Here is a 13,148-nt window from a genome sequence, read left to right on the forward strand (position 1 = left end):
CCTAATGCGAAACACGTGTCCTAGACCCGTGGAAGGCAGACTAATATGATGAAATAATGTGTTTAAATAATATGTCATGCTCACCGTTTGATAGACCATAATTGTACTGCTAAGACCTAGCGCTGGGAGGTTGGGACAGCATCATATACCTTTGCAATCCATGTGTATAGACTAGAATACAGGGATTGTCTTACAGGTTGGATACAAACAAAGCAGAATATCCTGCGACAATAGCAACCACCATCTCCAACATTAGCCTATATTGGCACTGTAAAACAAAGGTGGATGCAATCTGGAACCTAACAGTGTGTATGCAATCTAAAAAACACTGAATTCCATACTATATATTTCCAATACAGAACCTCACTGGCCACCTATGACCAGAGACAGGTTATCAAAATATAATAAAAACCACCAGCAGAGGTCAGCAGTAACAAGTGGTAGCTCAAAAACTGTATCACTAAATACAACAAATGTACCAAATGGCAACATAAGATATAAAAGAATGTATCAGTGAATACAATTGTATCTATCTGAAGTTCCTGGCAGAATAGCCAAAAAGGAACAAGATAGTAACAGACAGTAGCTACTCACAATTTATACAATTAGCCGAACCAACTTGTCTTTTCTCATCTTTAAAAGAAATGTGTGTCGCCCTAACCCATGTACTGTGAAAAGGATAAAAATATGTGATAAATGATAAAAACACACTCATACAGCGAAACATATATTCAAATAAACGTGTGACATAGAGCCAAAAGAAGGCCAAATCACACAGTGATACAGAGCCAACCTTAAGGCCATATCACATATCTAAAATCTATTGTTTAAAACCGATAAAATAGTTAAATACTCATATATGAAACCTCTCTAAAAAATAAGTGTGACATAGTGCCAAATTCGTGGCCAAATCACACAAAATAGAGCTGTACGTGAGGCCAAAATCACTACACAAATTAAAAAACTAAGTGTGCCATAGAGCCGAATTTAAGGCCATATCACACACCTGATTTACCATCATAAAACAGGTACACGTGACAGAATCTACCTATTTGATAAATAACTGTGACATAGAGCCCAACCTGTGGCCAAATCACACATCAGACTGTCAACAGCCCCCCTGTGGGGAACAAATTATATATATGATAAAACGCCTCTAAAAAAGTAAATGTGACATAGTGCCAAATTCGTGGCCAAATCACACAAAATAGAACTGTACGTGAGGCCAAAATCATTATATATATTAAAAAATTTTTTTTCTCTGTGACATAGAGCCAAATCTAAGGCCACATCACATATTTGATTTATCAATAGAAAACAGGTACACGTGACAGAACCTACCTATCAACTGATCAAATAGAGCCAAATGTGGCCAAATCACACATAAAATTGTCAACAGCCCCCTGTGGGGAACAAATTATAAGTGTGACATATAGCCGAATTTTCGGTCAAATCCCACAACTGATAAGAGAGAGCATATATTCACAATAGAAAGTGATATAAAAGCCATAACAACTTTGGCCAATATACAAGAACTACAAACTCATGTAAGCTGTATTAATAAAAATAAAAACATATATCCTGAATTAAATCCAGGGTAAACTACCAAGCGACCCCATCTATTGTAACGGTGTGACATAAAATAAAACTACACATATACTGTAAGGGAATACCACCCAAAAAGTACTAAAATAACATCATCCTATTAGACTCTGCCTACACGTTTTAAAAATCCTTTCCAACACCAATCTTTATTTTTCCTCACTTCATGTATGTTTGTATGTTGGGATATTTTAACCTCTTATTTTCGCAAATTTGTGGGTTAATTCCTTGTCAAAGAACCGACTAAATAAAGACGATAGGAACCCCCACGGTTTTACCTGAATAGTATAACTTACTATAATTTATTATAGATCCATGAGGATCAGGAGTGCATCCACAAACAACTGACCTTTTTTTCTCCCCCCCCGTTTTTGATCTCTGACCCTCAGTTGGTCAGGATAGCACCCCCGCTACAAAACAATTGAAATAGCGGTTAAAGCCCGACAATATAGGGCAGAAAACGAACGAATTGAGTGCAGAATCCCCAAAACCCTTTCTGTTCAGTTTCTTGGGAATGGACAAGGGGAATAGCGGCCCAATAGGAGACTGTCGAGACGATTTGTGTCGCGCACAGACCAGACATGAGGCCACAAATTTGTCGACATCTTGCCTCATAGAGGGCCACCAAACAGTCCTGGCCAACTGTTCAAAAGTTTTGGCAATACCTGGATGCCCGGAGCTTTTTGCCGAGTGAAAGTCCCTGAGAACCGCCTGCCGTAATTTCTGGGGAATAAATAAACGGTCCTGTGGGGTCTGTTGAGGAGCCGACGCTTGGGCAGCAATGACTAAGGTGGCTAAATCTTGGGTCAGGCCCGCCATGATTACTGAGCAAGGGACAATGGGAGATGCTTTCACCTCGGACCCCTGGGAAGTCTGAAAACTGCGAGAGAGGGCATCCGCCTTCACGTTCTTAGATCCCGGCCTAAAGGTGATGATAAACCGGAATCTGGTGAAGAACAGTGCCCATCGAGCCTGTCGTGGGTTGAGGCGTTTGGCGGACTCAATATAAGAGAGATTCTTGTGATCGGTGATCACGGTGATGGTATGCTGAGCTCCCTCAAGCCAGTGACGCCACTCCTCAAACGCCCACTTGATGGCCAATAACTCACGATTACCCACATCATAATTTCTCTCGGCTGGAGAGAATTTGCGGGAGAAGTAAGCGCATGGGTGAATCTTTAGATCCAGAGGACCTTTCTGAGACAGGACTGCTCCAGCACCCACATCAGAGGCGTCGACTTCGATTAAAAAGGGAAGCCTGGGGTCTGGGTGGTGCAGAATTGGAGCTGAGCAAAACGCTTTTTTTAATTTAATGAAAGAATCCATCGCCCGTTGAGACCATTGTCCTGGGTCAGCCCCTTTCCGAGTCAAGTCCACAATGGGTGCCACGATGTCCGAAAAAGAGCGGATAAATTTGCGATAATAGTTAGAAAAACCAAGAAATCGCTGAATGGCCTTGAGCGTGGTTGGGCGAGCCCAGGATTGAATGGCCTGAACCTTCGATGGATCCATGGAGAAACCTTGAGGGGAAATAATATACCCTAAAAAAGTCACCTGTGACACTTCGAATTCACATTTTTCCAACTTGGCATATAGATGATTCTCCCGTAGCTTCTGCAACACCAGGCGGACGTGCTGCCGATGCTCAGGAAGAGATTTGGAAAAAATGAGAATGTCGTCCAAGTAAACTACGGCAAAACCCCCTAAAAACGGTCGAAGGACCTCGTTGATAAAGTCTTGGAAGACTGCCGGGGCGTTAGCTAGACCAAAAGGCATCACAAGATACTCAAAATGCCCCGAGTGGGTATTAAACGCGGTCTTCCATTCATCACCACTTTTAATTCTAATTAAGTTGTAGGCCCTCCTGAGGTCTATTTTGGAAAAAATCACTGCCTCCCGAATCTGGTCAAATAATACGGAGATGAGGGGTAATGGGTAGGAATTTTTTACTGAAATTTTGTTAAGGGCTCTGTAATCAATACAGGGCCGTAAAGACCCATCTTTCTTCTCCACAAAAAAAACCCCCGCCCCCACCGGTGATTTAGAGGGCCGAATGAACCCCTTTTCAAGGCTTTCTTTAATATAGAGGTCCACGGCTTGGGACTCAGGTGCGGATAACGCATATAAACGACCCTTAGGAAGTCTGGCATTGGGCACTAAATCAATGGCACAATCAAAGGGGCGATGAGGAGGCAAGGTGTTGGCTTCTTTCTTAGAAAATACATCTGAAAAATCACGGTACTGAGGAGGGAGAGCTTGAAAATCGGGGTGCATCACACGGAGCGGGAGAGTGAGACAAACATCCGAACAGGACCCTCCCCACCGAGTGATCTCACCAGTTTCCCAATTAAATACAGGGTTGTGTTTTTTCAACCAAGGCAGTCCCAGGACTATAGGAGTGAGAGGACAGTGAAAAATAAGAAAGGTGATATCTTCGGAATGGAGGGCCCCTACCGACAGCCGAAGGGAGGGAGTCCTAAAAGATATACCGCCTTTGGACAGTGGACAGCCATCCAACCCACAAACAGAAACGGGATTTTCCAAGGGTATGGGCGTAAGGCCCAATTGTTGCACCAAGCCTTCGTCTATAAAGTTACCGGCCGCCCCACAATCCACAAAGGCAGATCCGTTCCAAGAACGGTCGGTAACAGAGACTGACACCTGAATTAATACAGAATCTGAGGGAGAAAAGCTCGACAGGCCCAAGTGAACCCCCCAAGTATCACTTAGGCCCTGTCTTTTCCCGCCTTCAGCGGACAAGCAACAGCAAGATGACCGGGACCCCCACAATACAAACAGAGGCCCTTGAGACGTCGGCGGTTTTTTTCGGATGAAGATAGTCGAGTGGCCCCCAACTGCATAGGCTCGTCTCCGGGTACCTCGGTAGACTCGTCTACAGATGAGGAAGGCAACACTCCAGACCGTCTTTCTCTCTGCCGCTCCCGAAATCTCCTATCCACTTTAATGGCTAACTGCATGATCCCATCAATGTCTTTGGGAGTGGGGTACTGTACTAATGCATCCTTAAGGGATTCGGATAACCCAATCCGAAACTGACTACGAAGCGCTGGATCGTTCCAGCCAGAATCAATAGCCCAACGTCTGAACTTAGTACAGTATGCCTCAGCTGTGTCCTGCCCCTGACGCAGGGCCCTAAGATTAGACTCGGCCGAGGCCGCCCGGTCCGGGTCATCGTATAATAACCCCATTGCTGAGAAGAATGCATCCACAGAAGAGAGAGCCTCAGCACCATCTGGAAGGCCGAAGGCCCAAGACTGAGGATCTCCCTGCAGGAGTGAAATAACCATTCCAACCCGTTGAGCCTCAGAACCAGAAGATCCTGGGCGCAATTTGAAATAAAGCCTACATGACTGTTTAAAATTAAAAAACAAAGACCGGTCACCTGAAAAACGGTCAGGGAGATTTAATCTGGGCTCCAGACTCCCACCGGAGGAGGAGCTAGACTGAGACCGTTGCTCGTGTGAGTTTACCCGTAGGGTGAGCTCTTGCAATTTCTGCGTCAGTGTGTGCATCTGTCCTGCAAGAGAGTGGGCAGCAGCCTGCTGTGACGGATCCATGATTGGGTTTCCCCACGACTACCGAACCTCTGAGCTGTAGGGGCAACAACAGTCTCAGAGTATGGTCTGGCCGGTTATAATGTTATGATATCTGGGAGACCTCGCCACCCCTAACTCCGTTGTCATAGAATGGGATTGATGGCTGCGTGCTAGTGCTAGGCTTCGCCTATAATAGCCGCGTTCGACAGAGCCCGTTAGTCAGGCTCCGCCCCCGATGCCACCAGGTCTTGAGAGTTGACAACGCTGCCACCAATGTCAAAGATGAACAAGGGGATGACTAACTAACCCAAGAAGGCGAGGTCACCCTTACTCTGTAACAAACTGGGTACACGTAACAATACGTAGAGATGTAACACAAATCAATACCAAACAGGTGTAACAATACACAGCGGTGTTTCACAAGAATCAAGATACAAGTAAGGGGCAGTCTGGGGAAAACCCCACTTATCTGTGCTCCGAGGAGACAACGGCAGCGGGAACCAGGGTACGGACAGCTAGGACAACGCACGGACACCAGGAGGACAAGAGGCAGTACGGAGGACACGGCTGGGAATGAACGACAGGACACAGGACGACTGGACACAGGAACCAGGAGCAGTGAGTAAGCGGGAACCAGGAACACTTGAGACCCTGAGGTGCAAAAGCTATAACCGGCGTCTGTCCTGGGCAGACGCCGGCTCTTTATTCAAAATCCCCGCTGACGCTGACGTGCGCTGCACTGCCGCACGCGTGACCTCAGCGCGCCGGCACACCGACGGAGACGCTCGGGGACGTTGCCCGGCAACGCCCCGATGCCTGCTGACGATACCGTGGGGACGGAAGCCAGGGGCGTTGCTGTGCGCCGCCACTAACGTCTCCCCCGGCACTCGTCTACACTGTCTGTCCCGGCTGGTCCGGGACAGAAGTGTAACACATACTCTTTGCATGGCATAATATTAGTAAGAATTACTTTTTTTAATCAGGTACAGTATTTTAAAACTAGCCAGACCATCCATTAAGCAACATAGGTCCTACCGTAGTAGACTATGGAGGATGAGGGGCCCAGAGTACCCTAACTGTAACTTGTGTTTATGAATTGCTTTTTATGACAGACATACTATAGTGCCTCATAGAATCTTAGGGCCTATTTCAAAGATAAATTCACTACTAAAGGGGCCTACACACGGGGCAACACTGCTGAGCGATCTGAGCAATGTAGATTGCTCAGATCGCTCAGCAAGATCACTCAGCAAACCGTGCTGCACAGCAGTGTGTTAGCGCTTTGTGCAGATCGATCGGTCAGGGCCAGTGTTCTCCTTTGAGAACACTGGCCCTGGATGGCATTCTCACTAGATTTATCCTGCAAGCAAGATATTAATTGCCGGGATGGGCATGGTTATCGATTTGGCCCCTATACATGGAGAGATGTAGAGGATTTTCTAATGGATCTAATCAGATGAGCTCCACCAAGCAGAGCTCAGCACAAGCCTCTCAGCCTCTGACCTGTTGTGTAAAGTCTTATGGGACTTAGTCAACTCCCAGTAATGCACTGCACACTTAGCAGTCACTGTGCCTTGGCGCTGAATGCTTAGCACCATTAATCATTGTCACATTGGCAGATAGGTGAAGCTGCAGCACTACGCCACTCCCATGCACAAAACCATTAGCTATAAAATAAAATACAAATTTAAATACATGCTAACCACAAGGGGCCCCTAGATCATAGGCGAATCTAGGGGGTGGTCCGGGGGTGCACAGGACCACCCATTATCCCATTTTGTAGCTGAGGGATGGGGCTTTCCAACAAGCCCAGCCCCATGTCTCTAGCCCCCTGGGAACCAGAGATACGGCCAGGCAAAGCTGGAACGTTTTTCCTATAGGATAACATGGGACCCGCTAATTCCGACCCCCACCCAGTTCAACGGCTGCCAGTTCCCCCTTCGGCATCACTGAAGCTCGAGGTTGATCTCAGTCGACCCCAAATCGCTGGGCCTTTAATCTGATACCAGGCTGGATCCATATGGGTTAATTGGTTCCTGGGATATTGAGGTTAAACCGTTTTTTTTTTTTTCCATTTCTTAAATGTAATTTCATGACTGTTTATGTTCTTTGAGGGCAGATTTCTCTGGAACCAAACAGACCAGTTTCACGGGACCAAAATCATTCGAAGCCAACTCAAAAGTTCTGCAATATGATACTGGTCTCATGTAAATGGGTCAGTTGGTTCCGAAGATATAGCTGGTTGGTTAAAGGGGGGTAGGGAGAGGGGAGTGGTTGTCTCTCCCCCTCACACCAGAAAATGCAGGGACTAGGCTTGTGTATAAGGGGTCAGCCTGGGAATGTCCCTGCATGATCCTGGGACCATATTCCCGGGTAAATCCCTGCATTTTCTGTTGTGAAAGGGGTATTATTTCAAACAACCGTGACCTGCAGTGCTCTGAATACAGCCGGGCAGGCCCCTGCTCTCTGCCCAGCTGTCAATGACTGTCACCCCTGCAGCTTCCGCTCCAATTCTTCTCCCCGCTTTCACCTCAGCCCCCCCCCCCCCTAATCATGTGGTGCCGGCGCCCGGCGTGCTCCCCCGACGTCACGCACAACAACAGCGCGCACAATATTTAAAATGTCCACTCGGCTAGAGGGGGCACCAGGAGGGGAGTGGGAGCGTGCTCTGCGTTGTACTCTGCTCCTCTCCCCATAGAAGCAGCTGCACTGCTCTCCATCTCTCCCTGCAGCAGCAGTGAAGGCTCATATAAAAATTTACAGTAAGTGGCACTTTTGGGGGCATTGCTTAAGGGATGCTATAAGTGGCGGTATGTGGGGGCATTACGCATAATGTGTCGCTTAATGTGTAAGGGGCATTACGGTGTGCAGCATCATGTGTAAGCGGCATTATGTGTGCAGCATCATGTGTAATGGGTACTATGGTGCGCGGCATAATGTGTAATGGGTACTATGGTGTGTGGCATCATGTGTAATGGGTACTATGGTGTGCGGCATCATGTGTAATGGTTACTATGGTGTGTGGCCTTATGTGTAATTGGCATTACGGCGTGTGGCTTTATGTGTAATGGGTATTACGGAGTTTGCTAAAATGTGTAATGGGCATTACTGTGTATGGTCTAAAGTGTAATACCACACCCCTTTTTGTGATGCCACGCCTCCTTCCCATGAGGCCACACCCCCCTTTTGCCGCGCGGCTACACCGCGCAAAGTTACCCCTGCTATTGTATCTCGATCTGGGACCACCCATTACCATAATTCTAGATTCGCCTATGCCCTAGATAGAGGGGGCCCAGGGGTACTGACCCCCTGTGCCCCCATTATAATCCAGCCCTGGCTCTGATCCACTAAGTACAAAGGTGTCATCGGTCAAAACAGCAGTCAAAACATCGACCCATGTTTTCACAGAACATCCATTGCAATTAAACTGCTTCAGCCTCTACAACTATATGCAAAAACACACTGGCGGGCTCAGACATGCCCCCAAAATGGTCATGACATCCTGTGTTTGACTCGCCACCCCTGTTACCTGCCACAAATGTGCACTCCCTGTCACACAATTCAAAAATAGATCCTCACTAGGGATGCCAATCCCGGGGCTTTTTCAATCTCGCGATTCAAGATTGAAAAATGTGGGTGCGGGAGCCCAGTGGTGATGGCGATAGCGAAGGCGGTGATTACATCGGGTGCCAGGTGCTGGTCTGGCGGGCAGGGACGGAGAGGCGAACAGAGCAGCGCGCCAGGGTTTGAGAGCAGCTGGGCAGCATCTGAGCTGGTCTCTCAGTGCTGCCCATCATTGGTTTGTGCATGCGCAGGCCAATTCAAATCCCGGCATTTTTAGGGCCAAATCCCGGGTCCCGCCATTCCCAGATTTGGCCAATTCAAATCCTGGCAATTTTAGGGCCAAATCCCGGGTCCCGCCGATCCCGGAATTGGCCACTCTAATCCTCACTGTGTCCACCATTGTCAAGTATGTACAGTTCAAAAAATATAATTCAGATTGGCAAACATCAGCAATGCATTCACCTCTGAATCAAACCCTTGGTCTGGCTCTGGCCTTCATTTTTAAGCTTTGGCATTATTGATTGTATAGTGAGGTTTATTCAAGTAGGAATAAGAACAAACAACTCCCACTCTGAAGACTTTCTACCTAACAAGGGGCTATAAAAAATAACTAATATGTATGCTGTATTCTGTTAATAAGAAATAAAAGGAGGATTTGATAATCATTTTAATTTTAGAAACATAACACTGTACATACAATACTGTGATTGCATAGATGCCTCATGAGCACTACAATCTATGTATTGAGACAGTATAACTCATAATTCATCATTCATCATTAAGTGGTTGCATGCACCTCCTCCCCCACAGGCAGATGTCATTAGATACATAGTGGCAGTGGTCATAAAGTTTTATGTATTTTAACTTTCACTGAAATTTTTGGAAGTTTTTCTTATAAAAGCTTCTATTGTAGAGAAGGAATTGCTTTAAACCATTGGCCACACAGAGTAAAGCTCTGTACACACTGGCCAGTAAAATGAGCAATATCACTCATTTTAGCTCTTCTGAGCGATCCCGCAGGTCGGTAATGACCCACTCCGTCATCTGTACATGCAAAGACAATGGCGCATATAGTTAACGAGTGCCATGCTGCATATTTCAGCATGCCTCCACTGTCGTTCGTCACCTGCCGGCATCGGCAAGTGTGTATTTATTTATTAACAGTTTCTTATATTGCGCAGCATATTCCGTTGCGCTTTACAAAAGGAGACAGTGATACAACAAACTGGGTATTTACAGACAGTCAAAAGGTAGGAGGGCCATGCTTACAATCTATAGGGAATAGGCATTGATACATAAGGATAGATACTGTGTTCTTCATTGCATTAATTCCACCAGAATACAAAGGTTCCTGGTGTGCTGTAAGATACGGTGACCCAGCAGTTTGGCCATGGGTCAGGAGGATGGAAAATGTGAAAAAGAAAGGGTACTCTTTACCTAGCACGGCGCCCACGATGTCCATCGCGGTCATCGGGGGTAAAAAATTGCGGGCATCGCGGCCATCGCATGCACTAAAAAATTAAGTGCGATGCGATGCCCGCGATTTCCCATAGGGATCAATGTTAAAAGTGTGATTGGACGCGATTTTACTGTTCAATGCCTCAATGCCCGTGATTTTTCCATAGGAAACAATGTTAAATGGGCCACAGAGCCCTAATAGTCCCCCTGAAGTCTGAAATGGCCCCCACAATTGTTAACGCCACCCCACGATCAACGTGAACCCGAAGCGTGGTGAGCGCAGCGAGCCCGCGAGGGGCGGCGGTACGCGTCCTCCGACCTTTTCATACCCCCACTATCCACGTCGGCGTGGAGTTGAGAATAGAATAGTGTGGCAAGCGCAGCGAGCCACCGAGCCCGAAGCGTGGCGAGCGGACGCGGATACCTGTGAAGCCCGCGAAGGGACACGTTCACCTGTGAAGGTATCCGCGCTCGCCACACTATTCTATTCTCAATTCCACGCCGACGTGGATAGTGGGGGTATGAAAAGGTCGGAGGACGCGTACCGCCGCCCCTTGCGGGCTCGCTGCGCTCGCCACGCTTCGGGTTCACATTGATCGTGGGGTGGCGTTAACAATTGTGGGGGCCATTTCAGACTTCAGGGGGACTATTTGGGCTCTGTGGCCCATTTAACATTGTTTCCTATGGAAAAATCGCGGGCATTGAGGCATTGAACAGTAAAATCGCGTCCAATCACACTTTTAACATTGTTCCCTATGGGAAATCGCGGGCATCGCGGCCATCACGTCGCACCCATTTTTTAGTGCATTTGATGGCCGCAATGCCCGCGATGGGTGCCGTGCTAGGTAAAGAGTACCAAAGAAAGAGAGTGTATATGTGTGGACTGTACAGTTTGGATGTGATTCGATAGGAACGGTATATGAAGGTTCCGTGTCTGGTTCTGGAATTTGATAAGCTTGCCTGAAGAGGTACGTTTTCAGGGAATGCTTATAGGTTTGGAGACTGGAGGAGAGTCTTATTGCCGACATTGTACACATGTTACATTTGCACCACCTGCAGTGCAGATGGATTTGTGCACTAGCTAACAAAATGTGCTGTGCAATTATGCCTGAATTACAGTATGCCCTAAAAGCTGAACTGACTACCAGTGGGCACAAGTAATAATAGTAATAATTAACAATACCACTATTTCAAACAAATATACACACACATGTACAAAGTATTACAACCTTAACAGAGTACAAACATCTGGATTTTTTTTCTTCTATATATATATCAATTTGGCATTTATAATAAATTGTTTTAGCAATAGTACGCTAGTCTATTCTTATTCTTTCCTTGCATATATGGCCATCTGAGAATAAGAACTTGAGACTGGAAAGACCAAGGTTTCCTGATATCCGAGGGAATTTTGTGATTGAGCTCATAACACAGTGATTAAAGACCACTAAAAACGGTACACTTGCAATTATTGGGGTGTTTTCACTGAAGGTGAAGAGATCTGTTATTTGAATATCAACATACTGCACTAGGAGGCGCCCATGTCATCCTTTTTTTCACACACACACACACACACACACACACACACACACACACACACACACACACATATATATATAAAAAAAATATTTATTCTGATTCTTTACATAGACAAGATTCATTCGATACAGACTTATTACATAATTCAATGGATAATCCAACATCAAAGTTCACATTGTTCAGGTGAATATCAAATGATCCAATAGGTGATCCAACCTCAAAGAGCAAATATATACTAAAAAATAAAAACAATTCAAAGTGCAAATAGTAAGTAAGGTGCTTATCTTAGATGAGGCAGGAGGGCTAGAGTGTCCCAACGCGTTTCGTCCTTCTGACTTTATCCCTTTATCCATCTAAGATAAGCACCTTACTTACTATTTGCACTTTGAATTGTTTTTATTTTTTTAGTATATATTTTTTAGTACCAATTGTATCCCTTTTTAGTATATTCCTAAAAGAATATCTCCAAATAACAGTTCTAGGATAGGAAGTTTACCAATTGTGTATTTGCTATACCCCCCTCCCCCTATTTTATTGTATGATTATCCCTACTTTTATTGTAATAAATTCAATCTTTTTTACTCACAATAGTGATCATTTTTAATTGGTAATTTTAGCCAATTAATTTATTTCAGTGGTATCAGGTCCAGTAAATCCTGTTCCAATTAGGGCAGGTGATACTTTATTAACTGTTTAAATGAGCAATAGTCGCCGTATCCTCATCCATTGAACACATTTTTCTCTTATAAGTAACTTACCATTACTTTGAGGATTGGCTGACACCCTATAAAATAAAAAGGGGGACATTGCCTACAGTACTTTTTATAGCGGAGGTGGCACAGGTGGCGCCGCACATTCAGCTTTGCATATATATATATATATATATATATATATATATATATATATATATATATATATATATATATATTTTAGAAGAACCGCACTCAGTCCATAGGAGAGGGATACAGGGCGGTGCTCCACTTTAGAGGATTTTTTGGATCCCAAACATAGAATTTGTAGAGAGGCAGGCACTCACCAACACTGAGAGTTTTTGTGCAAAGGCAAAGTAGTCTATATATATATAGTGCAATTTTTTATGAAAATAGGTTCAGGAACTGTGGGCGGGGACAGAAAGTGGGCGTTGATGTGGGAGGGGCTACAAAGGGGCGGGGCATTACATTTAAAAAAACAACAACATAATTCCTCCCAACAGTGGCAGTAACATAACAATCCCCAGCAGCAAAGTGGATTATATGCACCCAAAAAAACAGGGGTGTAGCCTCACTTCAAGGGGCACAGCATTGCAGGAAAAGACTACTTTATACCGCAGTTTTGCAACCTGCATGCCGAGAATTGGCCCATTATACATATGCCACACACCGTTACGCTTATTATAAATATGCCACACACAGAGATTCCCATTATACA

This window comes from Crinia signifera, chromosome 1 (assembly GCF_055691185.1).
Source record: "Crinia signifera chromosome 1, ASM5569118v1, whole genome shotgun sequence".
Classification (NCBI taxonomy): domain Eukaryota; kingdom Metazoa; phylum Chordata; class Amphibia; order Anura; family Myobatrachidae; genus Crinia; species Crinia signifera.